Source organism: Rattus norvegicus, chromosome 14 (genome assembly GCF_036323735.1).
Source record: "Rattus norvegicus strain BN/NHsdMcwi chromosome 14, GRCr8, whole genome shotgun sequence".
Lineage (NCBI taxonomy): Eukaryota > Metazoa > Chordata > Mammalia > Rodentia > Muridae > Rattus > Rattus norvegicus.
Genome location: NC_086032.1, coordinates 13562562 through 13582931, shown reverse-complemented (window position 1 = coordinate 13582931; position 20370 = coordinate 13562562). Strand labels below are relative to the sequence as shown.

The 20370-nt window shown below is 43.6% G+C and overlaps 1 long non-coding RNA gene across 1 annotated transcript in view; it reads left to right on the top strand.

Moving 5' to 3' along the window:
• Positions 1-18157, top strand: part of LOC120096573 (uncharacterized) — a 29811-nt gene extending 11654 nt beyond the window's left edge. The window contains exons 2-3 of the long non-coding RNA XR_005493166.2: positions 372-413; positions 17232-18157. This is a non-coding gene — a long non-coding RNA (uncharacterized LOC120096573). The remainder of the gene's footprint in view (positions 1-371; positions 414-17231) is intronic.
• Positions 18158-20370: the final 2213 nt, after the last annotated feature.

Here is a 20370-nt window from a genome sequence, read left to right as displayed (position 1 = left end):
ACAACATACCTAGCAATGACTGGCAAGATGGCCCAGTGAGGAAAGACACTTGTCTCTGACTGCGATCACCTGAGCTTCTTCTCCTGGAACTCACAGGGTGGGAAGAGATGTGACTTCTGATGCACTCCAACCAGCACACAGACTCTGTGTCATTCCTTCTAATCATGCCCAGCAGTGACAAACATGTAAAACACAACAATGAAGGCAACTCGAGGGAGGAGGGATTTATTTGCACTCACAGTTTGAGGGATAGTTCATCCTGGTGGAAAAGTGACAGCATAAGGCAACTGAGGGAGCTGGGCACGCTTTGTCCGTAGTTAGGCAGAGCAAGGAGCATGGAGTCTCCAGCTTGTGATCTCTTTTCCCTGCAGTCCAGAATCCTGGTCCAGATAGTGGTGCCATCTACATTCAAGGTGAGTCTTCCCACCTTAATTAAGCTAATCAGGACATTTCTTCCCAGGTGTGCCCAGAGGCTTGCTCCTAGGTGATACTAAGTCTGATCAAATTGATCAGTACTATTAGCCACCACTGAATTGAAAGGCTGCTAATACAGACGGAATTGCCACAGACAAACATTTCTAAAAGTGTGTCTACTCAAGTGTTTAATTGGTACATGTGTGTATGACCATGGATGTGCATATGTATGTGGAGCCCAGAGGCCAGTAACTGGAGCTGTCACTCAGGAGCCCTTCACTTTGTTTTCTGAGACAGACTCTCTCACGGGTCTAGCTAGAGCTTACCAAAAATGCTAAGCTAGGAGCTAGTGAGCCCCAGGCACCCACAGGTCTCTGACTCGGTAGTTCTGATTCAACAATCATGTTCTGTACTCCTAAGCATCAAGTGAGAAAGACATACCCAGTCTTTGCCTTCAAAGAAATGGATTTTACATGGACATAATCATGGGTTGATAATAGAGATATTAGTGCAAGGTTTACAGAGGGTTCAGCTTGGATGAATATTTGTTGGATTAGAAGGAAATTTTCAATATATATATATATTTTACACTTCAGATTGTATTCCCCTCCTGGTCCACCCCCCCCCCCAAGGGTTCCACATCTCATACCTCCTCCCCCCACATCAACACTTCCCCTTCCCTGGTCTCCACAAAGATGTCCCCTCCCCACTCCACCCACCTCACCAGACCTTTAAACTTCCCAGGGCCTCCAGTCTCTTAAAGGGAATGACAGATGAGATCTACATCTGGTTGAGAGCTACACAGCCAAAAAAGATAAAAATTGAGGACATAATACATCCCATATAGCTGTAGAGGTGGGCAAGAGAGAAGTGAGAGTTACTACCCAAGCAAGTAGAATCCATACTGTCATGGACTCAGGGATGTATCCGTTTCCTTCTGTGCAGGATGGGGATGTGGGGAGCCCGAGCAGGGACTGGAGCAGATTTTCATGTAACATGTGCCATAATAGTTCTGCCTCTGTCCCTGGGCTACACCCCTAGCTTCTACAAGAATCACTGTTTCTTGGGATTAGTCATAAAACCTTAATGCACACTCACTTATCTGTTTGCATAGTAAGCATTAAGTTGAGTAAGGTAGCAGTTAGTTTAGGAGTGCCTCACCCAGCTCCAAGGGAGACCAAAAAAGACATCTTAACTGTATCAAAGTCATCAAAGGAGCCCAGAAATGGACAGTTATTCAGTCAGGGAAAACGAAGTTTCCTTCAGAGTTATTTTGAATCTTTCTCCCTGCAACCCTCCTCCCAATTCGAAGAGTGTTTTTATCTTTGTGTGGTTTTCCCCATTCTAAACAGTATGACAATGCGGGTTTACTATAAGGTCCAAGTTGAGCAATGCCAGAGGGAGAAAAGGAAGCACATTACCTTCCTTTCTTGCAAAGCAAATGAAGTGGGAGTCCACACAACTTGGGACTTGACTTACAAGATTATGCTGAGGTGAGAGTCTGATCTTCTTGACTGGACCTCCTGTCACCATGCAGTGAATGGCTCCAAGGGTTGGGAAATGATCCCTTTTGAGTTGCTATTCAGTGAGTAAGCCACAGTAGCTCCCACCAAACACTGTGAGAACAATCTCCTTGAAGGGGTCAAGTGTCTGTGTACACGTGGCTGCCCATACCAACCCAGCAGCAGCTGCTTCAAGAGACCAGCTGATCCCAACTTGCTGAGCCACACTCCTTCAACCACAGGTGGGAGGGATTAGGAAGGAAGATAAACAAAAATTGATCTACCGAAAAAAATAGATGACACGGCTAGAAAGGAAGGCCTTTCAACGGCAGAAGTGCCGTTGGTCACCATTCTGCTTTAGACGCCAGCCTCTCGGCGGCAGGCAATAGGAGTACAATGATGCTGACTATCTATTGATCCCACTAGTATCTATTCTGTGAACTCGATTCATTTCTTAAGACTCACTTCCTGATAGATCAAAGTCAGGGCAATTGGGAGGGTTAAAGGGCCAGTGTCTCTAACTGCTGCATGGAGAGATTGCTTCAGCTGTGATATAGCAGCTGGGCGAAAGTTAAAACACAAACATGTTTGGCTACAGGGACATCCATTCACGTCTTTGAAGTTACAATGGTTCGCAGACTGTCTGGACACCCACAAAGACATAAGACTAGCAGCTTAAAAGTGAGTGGCAATTAGATGTTTACATTTTAGGGAGACTCAAGCTTATGAGTATTTAATGTCAGTAATATCTAATTAGCATGCTTCAGGTTAAGAAAAAAAAAGACTTGGAAGTAACATATATAAGCATCATACCTTGCATATGCCAGCATTATCTCCCAAGAAAGGCTTTCATCAGTGCTGTACAGAGGTGAGGAATAGATGTCTACGACTTCTCCATCCCTACTTTACATCCAGGTGGAAGTAAACAGTACACGAAGAAGAGACACGAGGGAAAGTGTCTACATCACCCTCAAACCCTCTAGCCTATCACCTAATCACCCAGTGTTGATGGATGTTTCCCTAAGGCAGCCACAACTGCTTGCAGATCTGCTCATTTAAATCTGTCTTTCTTGGACCAGTTAGTTTCATGCATGATATGGCATTCTATTATGCAAACGAAGTCACTGATTGTAGTTACATAAAAACCGTTGTTTACCGTGAGCTTTTACAAAGAGCGATTATTTCATGAGAGAGGGGTCTAAGAGTCCTCATCTTTGCAAGCTTTGGTTTGGGTGTGAGTGTGAGGACTCTGAATTAGATTACATGACTGTAGACTCATACCATTTTCCCAGATTACGGTTTACGGCCTGTAAACATTCTAGTGCATTTCTCCTGTTGGCCTCCTAGGTGCTGGCTTCAGGGCTTTGTGTAGCTCACTTCCTCCCAAATACATTACCGATTTCATTGCCCCCTAAGCGTGCTCAGACACATTAGCAACGTAGCCTTTGCTTCTGTGAGGAGAGTTTTGCCTTCCCTCCAGGTCATAGATTCTGTCTGTATTCCCTTTGCAAATCAATAAAGCACAATGTCTACTTCATAGGAAGCCTTCAAGTAAAAGTTAAAGGGAATGAATTGCACATAAATAGATGAGTCGAGACACAGGAAATTGTGTTGCCGTCTCTGAAAAATAACAGGTATTTTGACTTATATCCTGGGTATCTTCCAAGGATCAATGTGCAGTGGTAGGAGAATGATCATACAGAAGCGATTAGCATAGAAAATTCAAAGGGAAAAAAACCCCTCTGGTTCTCTCTGTGATGTGTCTGCATAAAATCGCCCTGTTTTGCTGACAGTGCGTGTGCCTGGGCTTTCTGTGCCGCCCCCTTTCTGGGATCTATACGGCGCTAATGTTTTACAGATTTCTCATGTCCATTCAATAGCCACTCTTCAGAGTTAGTATAACCTTCAAATTTAATTAGGAATCAGAGCAAGGGTCAACGGCTACCTCACTGCCCCGACTGAGGCAGGTTGGAAATGATTATAGTTTTTGCCACGTCTGCTGCTAGTTTTAAAGGAGAACTTGAAGCCAGGAACCGTGTGAAGCCAGGTGTACTTCTCCATCTGCTGTGCTCATAGCCAAAGTCATCGCCAATTAACATACTCTGACAGGGGCAGGTCTCTTTAGAAATTAGTTTAAAGGGCTGAATGCCTTACCAAAAGGTTTCTAGAACCCGCCTCAACTTGATTTGTGCCCTTGCTCAGGAGATCATGAGGGTTCTGACAATCCTCTTGTGATAGTTAACTTTTTCATTTAGAGTCTTATCCCGTTTTGTGTGTGTGTGTGTGTGTGTGTGTGTGTGTGTAGATATAATATATTCCTTAATATATTTTTATTCTTATCCTACCCTTAACCCTTAATATATTTTTATCCTTTGAGCCAGTAAGTCTACTTCCAAGAGTTTAACAAAATGAAATCGCCAGAGATAACATTCAGTCATCTATGTATGAATCACTTGTTAGAATATGATTGCAATATCATAAAACCTGGAGCAGTCAATATTCTTACATCAGAGGCTGATTCGATAGTGATGGAACCACAGGGGAATCTCGCAATCACACTAACTTAACGAGATTAGAGAGGTACACATCGTGTAATGTGAAGGTAAAAGGCAGGATAATAATGTTTATGCTTTCCTGAATTTTACAAAACTATATGTTTATGCTCATAACTTTTATAAAATATGTTCATATTTGATTGGCGGATCATAGATGCTTTTGAATACTTATCCTCTTTAAACCTATGTGTATTTTCCAGGCTGTCTATAATTATGGGAAGAGCTAAACAACCACAATAGGCTAGCACAGCCAAAACTCACACAGAAAACCGGTGGAAAAGTCCTTATGAGGACGTGAACGTGCAAGTGAGGAGCAAGGGCGATGGGCTCAGCAGAGGTCAGGGCACCAGTGTGCAGAACGGAGGGCTCACAGATTTGAGCAGCCTCAGCCCGGAGAAAGGAATGACTAGTCCCTGTCAAATCAAACAAATTCAGAGCTCAATACCGAGTCAAGAGGACAAGGTATCAATACGTCTTTAATGTTGTAAGGAGTCGTTTGTGCTTGACTCTGACCATTGGTTGCAAAGAAGCCAAGAAGAGAGGTGCTTGGTCAGCAGGCGGAGCCAGTAGATAAAGGGAGGGAGGATGCGGAAGTTGGGATGGCTCCTGCCGCTAATGGGGAAGAAGAGGAAGTCAGCAGATAGAGGAAGAATGAAAGCTTACTCTTAGGAACACACACAGTGATAGGAAGTGTAGGGATAACTAATACTTGAAGACTCCAGAAACCCCAGAAACCAGAATTTTATTTGTTTGTTTTGTCTGTGTTTGTGCGCCCGTGAGAGTGAAACTAAAGAACAGTGTCACACCTCAAAAGCCTGTTTTTGAGACAAGCTCTTCCGTTGGCCTGGAGTTTGCTGATTTGGCTTTCCTCACTATCCAGGGAGCCCCAGAGCCCTTATAACATGTGCCTCCCAGCCCGGGCATTACAGACGACCTCATACTGCTTGCCCATCTTTTTCACATGGGTGCTAGAGATGCTGTGCAGGTCCTCACGCTTGTGTAGTAAGCACTTTACCAACTGAGCCATCTCTCCAGCCCCCAGAGGGACTTTAAAAGCTAAGTCTAATTTGTTGTTCTTCTGTTCATAAGCCGCCAGCAGCAGCTCATTTCACACAGCATAAACGCTGTGGTTGGGAAATTTAACTTTTAAAGACGTGCCCTTGAAAATTGGCTTATGGGGACCAGTTTGTTCTTGGCTTCCGTCTGATCCTTGGAGTCCACAGGGACGGCGCTTTTGCTAATGCTACTGGACATATTGGCTCCCTAGGACTCGCAAGAGCTCTGACCACAAACCCAGAGTCTTGGAACAGGTAGAAGGCTTCAGTCACACGTCAACTTTAGAAATAGATGCAATTAGAACAGAGGCAGAAGGAACACCCATTCAGAGCCTGCCCCACATGTGGCCCATACATATACAGCCACCAAACTAGATAAGATGGATGAAGCAAAGAAGTGCAGGCCGACAGGAACCAGATGTAGATCTCTGAGAGACACACCCAGAATACAGCAAATACAGAGGCGAATGCCAGCAGCAATCCACTGAACTGAGAACGGGACCGCCGTTGAAGGAATCAGAGAAATGACTGGAAGAGCTTGAAGGGGCTCGAGACCCCATATGAACAACAATGCCAAGCAACCAGAGCTTCCAGGGACTAAGCCACTACCCAAAGACTATACAGGGACTGACCCTGAGCTCCAACCTCATAGGTAGCAATGAATATCCTAGTAAGAGCACCAGTGGAAGGGGAAGCCCTGGGTCCTGATAAGACTGAACCCCCAGTGAACGTGATTTTGGAGGGAGGGCAGTAATGGGGGGATGATGGGGAGGGGAACACCCATAGAGAAGGAGAGGGGGGAAGGGCTAGGGGGATGTTGGTCCGGAAACCCGGAAAGGGAATACAATCGAAATGTAAATAAGAAATACCCAAGTTAATAAAGATGAAAAAAACAAAAAGAAAAAGGAGTAGACGCAAGTTGGATCTCACTGGAAGCAGAGTGGAAAGCAGTAAATTGAAGTCGGGACTGGGTGGGGGGAGTGTCTCTCGCAAATCAGGTATATGTGTGTGTCCTCCGGTTAACGCCAGTTCTGCGCAAACGAAGAAAAGATCAGTGTGCTCAGCTGCGTTCATCAGGTTGAAGCAATGATATAGCAGGCTTCTCACCTGCTTTTACTTACATGAAGACCTGGAAGGATACTGCCGTCATGCTTGACATTAATTAATTGGTCTATGTCAGAGAAACAACCACTGCGCATGAGCAGAGAGAGAAGAGGAACACACGTGGGAGAGAAGAAATGAAGGACGATTCTCTGGGGTAGTGATGCTAGGAAGTGGTTCCAGGGAAGCCCCAGGAATTTGTCAACATGGCGTGTGGCGGAACTCCAGCTTGTTCCTTGGACGCCGTGGGACTCTCAAGAGGAGGCGCAAAGCCTGGAGCGAGCCCTTCCTTCTGATTGCACATTCGGGAGCCTGTATCTAAATCTACCTGAACCTTCCTGAGGTCCGAGTCTGAGTCAGCGGGAGAGCTGAGAATAGAACCCCTGGCACCTGCTCACCGGTGACGCAAGTGTTAAACCACCCGGAACAAGGTGTATGCAGGCAAAGCAGGTTTAATTTTAGTGATGTGAAACCAGAGGCTTCATCTTTACAACCTGAACACCGACAGGCGCGGAAGAGCGTATTTCTTTTTCTACTTATAAACGGAATCGTCACATAATAAAAGATTTAAAGATGCTTTCATAGACACGAATGATTGTCTCAGAGTAGTAGGTTTCGCCTTATTTACATGTAAATGAACCTGAAAGGCCTGGGTTAGAAACTGTCACATGCATTTTCAATCACAGGCCCCGCAGCTCACCTAAACCAACCAGCAGTGAAGAAAAAAAAAAAAAAAAAAATCTGTGCTTAGCGCTCATCAAAAACACGCCCCAAGGAAACCACACCAGGAATAACTTTTTGGTTCCACCTGCCTGTTGTTCTCAGCCTTAACTCTGATAAATAAAAGAAATTAAATAAATAAAACAAAAACTTGGTATAGTGCCTGGCGTTGGGATTGCGCTTAGCCCAGGCTTCCCAGACAGACTAATAATTAGTTGCATCTACAGTCTGTTACTGAATAGATACTTCAGTAGAACATGGCAAAGAACAAGAGGACCTCTGGAAGCAATTGCCAGTCCTCTGTCCTCTCTGGCAGTTACCCGGCAAATCTGCTTCTTTGTATTTAAATGCAAATCAGCTAAAAATACAGCTCCATTTAGTGGCTTTACACCAGCTACATTTCAAGTGTCCAATAACTACCTGTGGGCCGTAGCTATCAGATTACACAGCAATCATATTAAATCTGGACAGTATTTTCAGGTCCTAAGAAATTCAGATTGTCGTGATGGGGCCTCCATCCTGGTTCCAGACAAATTTGCCACTTACTGTGTAACAATGATACATTCATCCAACAAGTATTTGTTGAGCAATTTAGTAGTTCAGGTAAGCTTAACAGTTTGAAGGAGACCCAAACACAGAAACACAAAAAGCCAAGTCGGTCTACAGAGGAAATAGGAAGGCATTGCTTTTTATCTCAGCCTCCCTTCTCTTTCCATAGATCCAGGTGCACCATGCTGCAGAGTTGCTGGATTCTCTGTCGGCACCAACCAGGTGGCTTACAATTCAGTTCTGTTCTGAAACTAACCACAGTCAATCCCCAGTAAGGGGCGGTTATCAGAAGATTCTCCCATCCGGATATGACCACAAGGCCATGTTGCCATCTGCGCGATTCTGAGCAACTGGCCATATGTAATTGAGCTTCCCCAACCCTCCCCTTAGGCCTGTCGTTTGTTCGAGTGCCTCTCAGAACACAGAACAGTTCACTTGCTGGACAGCTTAATGCACGCAGTAACGTTTAGGAAGCCACGCTGAAGAGTCGCATCCGACAGGGGCTCAGGATGGGCAGTGAGCTCTCACGTCTTCTCTGCCCACTTCCCCTGGAGCTGTCGGATTCAAAGGGTTGAGGTTTCACGAGGACCCATTGCACAGGCGCAGTGGATTATTCCATTTCCAGCTCCTCTCTTCCCTCCAAAGGATGAGAGGTAAGGATTAAAGTCCTATGCTTCTAGCCATGGTCTTTCTGACGACTGGTCTCTACTTAAGGAGTCACCAAGAACCACCTCGCTGAAACAAAACACTCCTGTCCCCTGGGTCATTCCAAAAGATTAAGAACCTTTTTTGTGTTTTGTTTTGGTTTGGTTTGGTTGGGAACGAGGGCCAAGGACCAAACAGCACAACAAAATATACCCTAATGTCCATGCTTCCAAGGGAGTTATACAGGTTTTAGGAGTGGGCTGGGAGCCAGCAACAATGACCAAAGGTGTATTTTTCTTTTGTTCATCAATAGTAATTAGAAATGAATTTAGGGAATGTGACTAAAGTATTCTAAGGCACTAAAGGTGTCTTTAATAGATACTGTATATTTACGGCTGTTTTGCTTTTACACTCACTGTTATGATCTGAAATGTTCTTAGCATCCAAAAGTCATCTTGTCTGGACACCCATTTGAAGGTGGTCCAAATGATAGGGCTAAGAAAATAGGCCTAAATTCAGTGTGTTTGGAATAGCAATTAGACACGCAAAAAATAAGACCAGATACCTTAACATTGTGTTAGTCGTTCTGGAGAGGGCATACTATGAAATAAGAAACAATCTTGAGAAAATATAACATTATAATAAAATCATGCAATAATGGTAATAGATGCGTGTCCTAGGAGAATCCATCTCTCCCTTGTTTCCATTAGTTCCTGTGGGGAAATCACTGTGGAGCTGTGCCAGGCTTCGGGATTGTGGCTCTCACAGGAGGTGACTCTGCATAACTTTCTCCAAATGTACTTAGAGAGAAAAGTACATTTTCACTGAAATCTCTATACTTTGGCTTCAGGGCAATCTGCAGAGCTGCCAGCCCAGCTTGTGGTTCAGCTCCAGCCAGGCACCCGGTCATAAAGTGTCTGATAGCTGCTCTCTTATAGGCTACTTCATCCTGGCTTTAGGTAGGAACTCTATGGATGAAAGGGTCAATTTTTCCCCCAGCTCCAGAAGTGGATTGTCTTTAGCCTAGACTTCTCCATGCCATTGAATCAGGCACCGACAGTTTATCCCAGCTGAAAATTCATATGGTGATGTCTTTGTCCACGGAAAGTTTTTAATTTTTTTTTTTAAAGAAATGGGCAAGGCTAGTCAGTGTGAAACATAATTTGGTTTTATAGTTGAAAGGAAGAGAAGCCATCCTCCACCCCATGTAAATGAGAATGCTTTTAGTTTTTCCACTTTGCTACTCTAAGAAACACCAAGAAAACAGAAGAAAACAAAACCAGCAACAACCGAAACGGAAACAAGAGGACTGGGGAGATGGTTCCGTTGTTAAGAGCATTGACTGCTCTTCCAGAGAACTCAGGTTCAACTCCCAGCACCCACAGGGCATCTATTAACCATTGCTCACTCCAGTTCAGGGGATCTGGTACCTTTTCCTGGCTTCTCTGGATACCAGGCATGTATATAGTACACAGACGTTCCTGCAGGCAAATTACCCATGCACATAAAACAATTCTGACTAAGCAGAAGCAATGGCCCTGGTTCTATTACAAACCTTTGAGTCGGTTTACCCTGAAGTTTTCCCTCTGGTCTCCCTAGCATGTGAATCAGCAAATGCCCTCAGTCTCTGAGTCAGCTCAGTTTAAATCATGTAGGTGCTCCCGAAAGCCTCGTAGCTGATAAATTAACAGATGCCGAGAAAAAAAAAATACTCGTTTGCTTTTCCTTCCATCAATGCTGTCCTTAAAGTGATCAAGACTTAATCCAGGGCATTAACGACCAGCTCGGTGACAGAGCACCAGCCTCATACATGTGAAGTCTTGCATTACTCAATTCCTATCATGGTGGGGGTGGAGTTAAAACACGAAGCTGATCCGTGAAGCCAACAGGATACGGTGCATTTCATCTACAGTGAGCAGCCCGTTACTTTTCCATCCAGTTTTTAAAAACAACCATGTTGTTTTATTATCAGTCCCGAATCGCTGGCAACTTACTCCATACTGATTCGCACTGCATATGAAGTGAAACGCCATCCGTGACTCAAGTTTAATTACTGAATCCTGATTGTCTACATAAATAAACTGCTCTCTCTCCATGTGACTTGGTGGGCACTGCTGACCTCGGATTGCTGGAAACACTCTTGGTCCCACTGGTGGTCAGTGACGTCCGTGTGAAGGGCTTCGGATCGCAATAATGTCCTCAAGCAGTACAGTGATGTTGCCGACTCTCGTATTTTACAGAGAACGTTATTGCTTCCATTTGTCCTGACTACATATCAGCAAGGCCTCGTTCAACAGAATCTGCGAGTTACCTCTCAACCGAAGAGGCCGGAATTCTGCTCTCATATCTTACAGCTGACACAAAGGCTTTCGTGGAAATGAAGTGGGTGTTGTGTATCGGTTTGGACCCCTTCTGTTGTCAGCGACGGAATACAAAAGCTAAATTTATTTAATTACTTTTTAAAAATCAGAGATGGAGGATACCTAGGTCATGAATGAAAACTCCAGAAGTTTCCTTTGGATTTGGATTTGTAGCCCAAGGACCGCTAGCCAAACTGAGGTTCCCTCAGTGTTCGGTACGCTCCAGGGAGGTGATGGCCCCATCCTGAGGATCTAGGAGCTGTTCTATGGGTGGCCATGGTGTTCCTCACAAGTTCAACCAAAGGGAGTCTAGATTACAGGACCACTGATATTGATCAACCAGAAACAGCCATGGTGACAAGGGACAGAATGGATAGGTTGGCTTGGACTAAGGTGTTTCCTCAATCCTTGCACTTGGTGGGAGAGTCAGCTCAGAAGAACGTATCCGTGCTGACTGAGTTAAAGATGGTCCTCAGTAGGTAGATGGCATAATCCTTATCATCATAAAGAAAGGCCGTCTTCCACTCGTGACTCTGGACTCAGTCTGTGTGGCGCTCGCCACATGCCTCAAAGGCACTAGGTTTTAATATTCAGTTTCTCACTCAGTTGCCAAATTTGCCTTTTAGCAGGATTTGTTTGCTCTTCCTCTATCCCTATACAGATTCTTTTTGTAAATGCACTCCTGTCAAAGTTCATGGGTGTCAGCTTGTTAAACCACTGTCTCCTCCTCATCTTCTTCCTCTTCCTCCTCTTCATTCCCTGATTATTCTTCTTCTTCCTCCTATTCCCCCTCCATTTCCTCATTCTTCTCCAACTGCCCCTCCTCTTTCTTCCCTCACTTCTCCTCTTCCTTCTCCCCTCCTCTTCCTTCTCCCCTCCTCTTCCTCCTCCTCTTCCTTTCCCACCTCTTCTCCTCTTCCTCTTCCTCTTCCTCATTCTTCTCCAGCTCCCTGTCCTCTCTCCCCTTTCCCCCTCCTCCTTTCACTCCTCTTCCCCATCCTCCTTCTCCTTTTTGTTCAGTCTTCCTCCTTTTTTCCATTTCACTGGCCTTAGGGTATATGTTATGACTAGGCAAAACAGAAATATTAAAAATATTCTATGGGAAATTTTCTGAGGCAGCTGGTTGACTAATTTTAATTGCTGTAAAGTAGCCAGCCCAGAAACTGACAAAGTTTGAAAAGAAGTGACCTCAGGAGCACTGGAGGAGTTCCTCGGGACAGTGGTATGGAGAGAAGATTTGCTTTTTTTGGAGCATGAAGGGATTGGTTTGGATATATTTGGAAGTCTTAGGTTGCTTCTGGATGCCCTCGATTTGGCCAGTGTCCTGAAGAAGGGTTGATTTCATTTTTGAAGCTGGTGATGAGAATGGAAGGACATTTTTGGGGATATAAAAATTGCCCAGTATGAAATTTGCCAAGTTTGTAATTTGGCTTTAAATCAAATGGTTTAAAAATAAAGAATGCTTTAAATAAAAGAGCAAAATAAATCACTCACAAAAGTCCCATATCAGTCCCTGTCCAGGAGCCCAGCTACACAGTTATTTTATTTGTTAGTTTGTTTATTTATTTATTCATTCATTCATTCCTTATCTATTCCTCATTGGAGCTAACACAGGCTGCATTTCTCTTCCTGCCTAGCAGGAGCCACTCTTCTACTTTTTAGCCAATGAAGAACATTTTTCTCTTTGTTTGTTTCTTTATTTCTCTCTCTCCTTCCTTCATTCTTTTCTTCCTCCCTCCCTCCCTCCCTCCCTCCCTCCCTCACTCCCTCCCTCCCTCCCTCCCTTCCTTTCTCCCCTCCCTTCTTTTGAAAGGCAAGTGTTACATGGGGCAACCTCAGGGACTCCCAAGAAAGAACCTGAAATCCTTTGAGGTAACTGGGCAGTATTAAGAAAAATGTTGAACCTGGAGGAAAACCCTGGATTTTAAATTTAACCTGTCCATCGCCTATGACTTCAACCTTCCCTAGTACAATTTTCTGAATAAAAAAGAGAAGGGAATCCAACGGACAAAGTGATTTTTAAAAAGTGAGTAGCGTTTACATCTATTCTAAAAAGATGGAAACTTATTCAAACACATAAATACATAAACTTTACTCCCCAAAACTTTTCAAAACAGGAATTATTTATTCTAAATCATTCAACATGATTAAAATAAATGGACGTTTATGGCAACTGGTGTCTCGTTATCCTAACGTTGCAATGATAAGCAGTAAGTGCTGAGAATTGCACATAGGCTAAGGGTGATGAAGATCAAGAATTCTCATGGTGCAAATCCAGATCAAACTGGGAAGTGTCCAAGAGCTGCCCTGTCTTCCAGCCCCTTGGCATAGAGACAGATCAAGGCATGAGATGAACTTGGGAGGAGAAAGCGCGTCATGTGCCAAATTGAGATGTTTCACATTCCAGGTCCCTTTTAAAAACAGCCTCTCTTTTTTTAAGAAAAGAAAAGCATCTTTTGGCTTTCTTTTCTTTCTGTTTTTTTTTCCATCTCCTATTTTTTGAAATTTTATATACTGCACAATGGAATTTGCATGAAAGAAGATGCTATTTGATAAAAAACAAACTTACTTCCCCAAAGACAATATTTTTTTAACCTAGTCAATCTTTCTCTTTTTTTCCCCTGGTCAAACCCAGATCTTTGTGTGTTTTATGCAATAAACTTTATCCCCATAGCCATTTTAGTCAGTGTAGGGTGGTATTTCATCGTGGTTGTGATTTTTTTTAAGTATTTTGATTGGAATGATTTTTATGGAAATTTGTGTTGTGCTTTGCAATAAACAGCCACAGTTATAAGTCACCGAATACAACATGAGACCTTGTAGGAATAGACCTGTGATTTGACAGGAGAGCCAGATTGCTGGAAGCAATAGTATCCCTTGTTTCTTTGACTTTGTCTCTTTCCAATTTCCTAACTTTAAAAAAGTTCCATTTTTCTCCTGATCACTTATCCCTCTTACCTATATATAATTGTTATATCAGTGACGTGGGCCTGTGACTGGGAGTAATGTTCCTCCCCCTGCCCATCTCCTCCTTGTATGGCTTTCTGGTCAACCACATGTCATGTGTTCCTGGCATTGCAGCCACTTCAGTCATTGTGTCCCTTGTCACTTTGGGCATTACCTAGAGCTCTCCTATAGGGAGAAGTAAGATGTTTCCTGACACTCTACCATATTAGTATTTTAAGACTCGTTACCACACCTTCAGTTTTAGTTTCATTAACCAGAGGCATTATCTTTGATGGCCCATCTTAACAGGTGAGGCCATCAATGCCTCTATTCTCACCTTTGGTCCATCTCCATTCCTTTCCATTTACAAACACAGCACATTCGAACTGTCAGGATCGATAAGATTCATTGTCCATCCCATAATCAAAATACATACTTTCATGTATTGTCTACAGACTGCACTTAACACTTGAAAAGCAAAGGTCCGGTATTATTTAAACGTCATATAATTAAAATGATTGTCTCCACCAACCCACAATGCAGAGACATCTCTCTGGTATTTCTGTTTCGTTCGTTTTGTCTTCAGTTTCTCTCATCCATGTTTTATAGTGTTTGGTGTAGAGATCTTTCACCTCCTTAAACTATTCCTAGGTATTTCTGTAGCTATTGTAAATGGAATTTTTCTTGATTTCTTTTTTAGAGATAATTCACTATTAGCAAAGAAAATGTTGGCAATTTTTGTACACTAACTATATATCTTGAAAACATAGTGAGCCCACATATTTTGGTGTCTGTTTTTTCTGTCTCTGACTGACTGTCTGTCTGCCTGTCTGTCTGTTTCTGTCTGATGAATGCTGTGATGAAAGGTGTGTACTGGCTCAGTTTTCTATATTAAGATCAGTTCTTCAAACAACAATAGTTTGACTTTCTGCTTTCCTTTTTGGATCTCTTTTCCTTTTCTTGTCTAGTTGCTTTGGGTAGAATTTCCAGTACTACGGTAAGTAGAAATGTTGAAAGTGGTCATCCTTCATTCGTTCCAAATCTTAGAGGAATATAATTCATCTTTTCTTCATCAGGCATGATTTTAACTGTCGGTCTTTAATATATTATGGCCATTACTGCCCACACCCACCAGAAGGACCCATTAATCTCTCTTTCAGAATTCAGGGCCTTCTCTAGCCTATCGTTCCAGACTTTCCCACACTCCCTCAGCAATCCAGTTCCAACAATGTGTAAATGATACGATCAGTTTTTATTTTTACAGCAGTGACCCTATGTTTAAGTACTAGTTTTCTGTATTTGTTACTTTTCTTCTGGCTGCAACAGAATGCCTGATGCAAACTGGGGAGGAAGAAGGGTTTATCCTGGACCATGTTTTAGGAGATAACATCCATTTTAGGGGGAAGGCACAGAGTCAGGTGCAGCTCATGGCTGTAATGTAAGAACATGGTTTGGTTTGTTACACTGTGGTGGTAATTCAGAAGCAGAGAACTTGGCCAGAGGCTCTCTTTACAGTCCTAAAGCTGGTTCTGCCTGTGTCCACAAAACTCCAAAAATATTCTAAATGAGCTCTGTAAGGCAAGGGCCAAATGTTCAGACATGTGACCCTGTGGGAGACACTTCATATTCAAATTATAATACTTGTAATAAGGCTTTAACTTTATTATATGAGTAGAAAACCCTGTCTTATAAAAGATGTAAGTTAGTTGAGATAGCAATGCAGAAAATAGTCTCAAGGGTCTAGAATGGTCGACGATAAGGATATATCTCATGAGGCCCTGGACTCAACCACTATTAGCTGTACGTCAAAAGGAAATGAGAGAACTTTGTGGAAGAGACAGATACCCCCAGGTTTATACATCACTTTTGCAGCTGCCAAGATGTTGCCTAAGTGCCCATCAATGGGTAAATGAGAAAGAAAAGATTGTGCATAGAACACACTATTCACCCACGAATTCCTGTCCTTTACAACGTGAGCCTTTTAAGATGTTATGTTACATAAATTAAGCCAGGCGCAGAAAGAGAAATAACCCATGTTCTCATTCATAGAAGCTAAACATAGTGAACTTCAAAGAATTGGCGCATTAGTTACTTTTCTCTTGCTGTGATAAAATGCCACGACCATGGCACCTTGTACAAGGAAGGGGTTGTTTCCACTTACCGGTTCAGAGACCATCACGGTGGACATGGATGGCAGCAAACACATACTGCAGGCACAAAGCAGAGTGTGCAAACTGAGCTGGGAGGCACGGGTTCAAAGGCTGGAGTCATGTCTAGTTCAAACCACCACAATAGCTGAGCATAAAATGGTGGCCAGAGACCACGGGAAGAAGAGAGGGAGGGGCAGGTGGGATACAGATTGGCTAATAGGTACAAAGTTACAAAACCTGCGATTAACTGGTAGGGCTGAGCTCTGATGTTCTATAACTCTGAAGGGTGACTCTAGTTAGCAGCAATATAATATTTCAAAATACAGAAACAAAAAAGATTGAATAGCCCAAACATATCTAAGAAAAAAATAGCTGAACAATTTTAAAAATGTTTTTGCTACAAGGAAATGACAAGTATGAAGTGACAGACATGCTAACTCTCCTGGTTTAATCACTGTACAGTAGGTACGGGTGTCACATCATACTTCATAAGTATGTACAATTAGTTTAGGTTATCAAAACAAAACAGAGGGCTGTGGACATGACTCATGAGTGACCCACTTGCTGTGCAAACTGGAGGACCCGTGTTCCAGCCCCCAGCATCCACGTAACAGCCTTATGCCTGTAATCCCAGGGTGGTGGACACAGGCGGAGCCTAAGGATTCCTGGAAACCCTGTGTCAAAAACAAGGTGGAGAGAAGATACAGGACATTGACCTCTGGCTTCCACGAGTGGATATGTGGGTGTGCAAGTGTGCACACCACACATACTTGTGCACCTCAACACATATTCACATACGCATGCATGCATGCAGGCACGCACGCACACACACACATACACACGCACACACACAGAGCTAGGAGATGGGGCTTTCCTAGACCCATGCTTCAGTCCCCTGTTTGCTCAGTGTCCCCGTTCTCCTTGTTCATCTGTTCCCTGTGCCCCTCCTGCATTTCTCAGATCATTCGTTTCCTTAGTTCGCCGCTGGCCACTGGTCCCCAGTTCTTTTTTTTTTTTTTTTTTAAAGATTTACTTATTTATTTTATGTGTATGAATACACTGTAGCCATCTTCAGACACACCAGAAGAGGGCATCAGATCCCATTACAGATGGTTGTGAGCCACCACGTGGTTGCTGGGAGTTGAACCCAGGACCTCTAGGAAGAGCAGTCAGTGCTCTCAACCATTGAGCCACCAGTTCTTACAGGCATGTAACCCCTCTCTTCTCTCTCTAGGCTAAGGCTTCTCCCTTCATCAGTAGACAGCAAGAAGGCACAATCACTGAAGAAGCGGGGCAGACTCTTACCAGATACCCAATCTTCTGGGCCCTGGATGTTTGACTTCTCAGCCTCTTGAACTGTGAGGAAGAGCCTGATAAACTACCACCCTCGGATGTTTCTTCACAGCCATCTGGGCAGCCTAGACACTGACTCTCAAGTTAATCAAGCTCTTCATCAAAACCTTTCTTCTGCTCAGCCCTGGCCACTCTGTCACAACCTTAGCTTCCTCTGGTGTCTGATTTTTCTGGTGCGTGATCCATTACTGTGGTTTGGATGCTCGACTTTGCTGCTGTTCTTGGTCCACAGCCGTTCTTTGATGTACAGGAAACAGATCTGGGTGTCACTCTCTGGGATTTAGGATGGCTGACTTTTCTTACAGCAAACCGGAATCCAAATCATAAATATATCATTTCCCTTGTTCCCTCCCAGAGTTGACAGAGGTAGAGAAATTAGCTTTGGACCTGGGTTGGGTGCGTGAGCAGAAGTGGAGCAGAGAGCCCAGCTGTAACTTTGCCAAGAGTGATACCGAGCAGGTCCCTAAGGAAAGCATAAAGGTTTGGGTTGAATATGAGGGGTTTCCAGAAAATCTAGAGAACGCTTCTGAGCAAAACAGACTTGGTATGGGCAATAATGCTCTCTCCTTTTCCAATGTTTAATGGAAAATAGGACAGGAGGAAGAGAAAGGTGGCTCAGCAGTTCAGAGCTCTGCCTGCTTTTCTAGAGGTCCTGAGTTCAATTCCTAGCAACCGCATGGTGGCTCACAACCATTGATAAAGAGATCTGGTGCCCTCTTCTGGTGTGCAGGCATACATGCAGGCAGAACACTGCATACATAATAAATAAACAAACAAACAAATAAATAAATCTTAGACAAAAGAAAATAGGAAAGGAACATACTCTGTTTTCTACAAGTATTTAAATGTGACCCAATTAGCAGCAACTCCTTCCCAGCATCTTCTGGTTTCTGGTATGTTGAGCAATAAGAACAGTACAAAGAATAGCTGCTGTTTACAGAACACCTGCGGTGGACCATCTTCTGGGCATGCGCTTCTGGGCATGAGTCACGAAACTTCTGTGACAGGCTGGTGAGGTAAGTGATACCAACATTTCCACTTCACAGATGAAGAGACCGCTTCTCTCAGAGCTTGAAGGCAGCAAATTCAGATCTGGGCCTGTGTGACCACAGGATCCATGTGTTGAATTAATGTGCTAATTTATACCTCCTGGAATGACATGGCTTCATTTTTCAAAAATAGTGTCTTTACCCGGGGCTTCTATGCCTTCTCCATTCTAAGCAATATTTATAATCTTGGTCCTGGATTTTATTATCTAATCTGAATGTGAGATGATGTTTTATGACTTTTAAGAGGTGTGTGTGTGTGTGTGTGTGTGTGTGTGTGTGTGTGTGTGTTCATGTAAACAATGTGTGTGTGTGCATGAAGGCCAGACAATAGCCTTGGGTACCATTTTTCTGTAGTTATTATTCTCCTAGTTTTTTGAGATAGAGTCTCTCACTGGCCTGGGACTAGGCTTTCTGTCCAGTAACCCTCAGAGATTGGCCTCTCTCCTCCTCCCCAGCATGAGGCTACAAATGTTTGCCATCGACTCATCTTTCTAAAGCTAAGGTTCTGTGGAGTTGGACTCTAGTCCTCATGCTTGCATAGCAGCACGTTACCAACTGGGCTGTCCTCTTATCTCTGAACTAGTTTTATATGTCATTATAACAATAATCCCTGGAAATGTCACTCTGGGAGGAGGAAAGGGCACCATTCAGAGGGGGTAACTTTTCTCTCTAAAAGAGATTTCACTCATTTCTAACAGCTTGTCAGACCACCTTATAGAATGAGACTGAAGCCCAGACGATGATGGGTTGATGGTGGCTGGGACCACACTATCCCCCAACAAGAATTCGCCATTCTTGATCTAGCTTGGCGTTTAGCACAGCACTTCCTGGACTATTCTGAAAGGTGGCTTTGAAGCTCAGCTTTACAGGTAGCCTGCCAATACTCAACATCTGTGGGGCTAGAAGAGCCCCTAACCAGAAAGGCAGGCATCTATCCTCTCAAAAGGAGTTTCTTCATAGTTGTCTTCTCAAACTATGGCTGGACCAAACTAATGATTCAAAGGAAACCACATAGTGTGGTGGTTAATTACTCTGTTGACTTTATCGTACTAACGGATACCTAGATAGTGTAGTTGTAAGGACATCATTTCTGGGTGTTGCAGGAAGAGGTAGCCTTGGAAAGGTAAACGATAAAAAGGATCGCTCTTGCCCATGAGTGAGCACCATCCGATCTGCTGAGGGCCAGAACAGAACAGCATTGGAGTGACTGCTACTGCACTTGCAGTGGGTTGCAGACTATTCCCCAGACCAGGCTTAGTTGCTGACCATCAGAAAGCTAGGTGATAGCCAAAAGAATAGTAGAAAGAATATGGAGATTGATCAATGTAGCCACATTGAGGAGAAGGACAAAAAGATCCGGGGATTTACCTAATTCTGCCTTGGGGCTCTGAAGTGATGCTAAAATTTAGATAAAGGACTCAGGATATATGTGTATATACATGTACCTATATGTACATGGTGTATATGTATATGATATGTATATGATATATATATATATATATATATATATATATATATATATATATCAGTTCATAGAAAACTTCAACCCATCATTATTTACAGTCTCGTTCTATAAGGTGCTTTGACAAACTGTTAGGACTGTGTGACATCTCTTGGGGGAGACAAGGTCCCCTTTGAATAGCCCCTTTTCCTTCTCCCAGCATAAGACTCTGGGAGGGAAGTCCTCATGGTGGGGATGTGTTGTGCCAACAGCCTGATTGTCAGATTCGGAGACACGAAGTGTCTCCCTAGACTATGTTCATTTTGGCCAGGCTGGTTACACAATAGCACATTTAGTTTGTCTTTTGAGCTGGAATATCTATTTTATCCCCCGTCTCAGACATTGGGGCTTTGGGTCATTAGGCCTTGGTGCTTCAGAGTTATCCTGCTCTCTCCTCAGACTTCAGACTTGGACAACAGCACACCAACAGTTTCCCTGGTTCTCCAGCTTGTGGACAGCTGGTGGTAGGC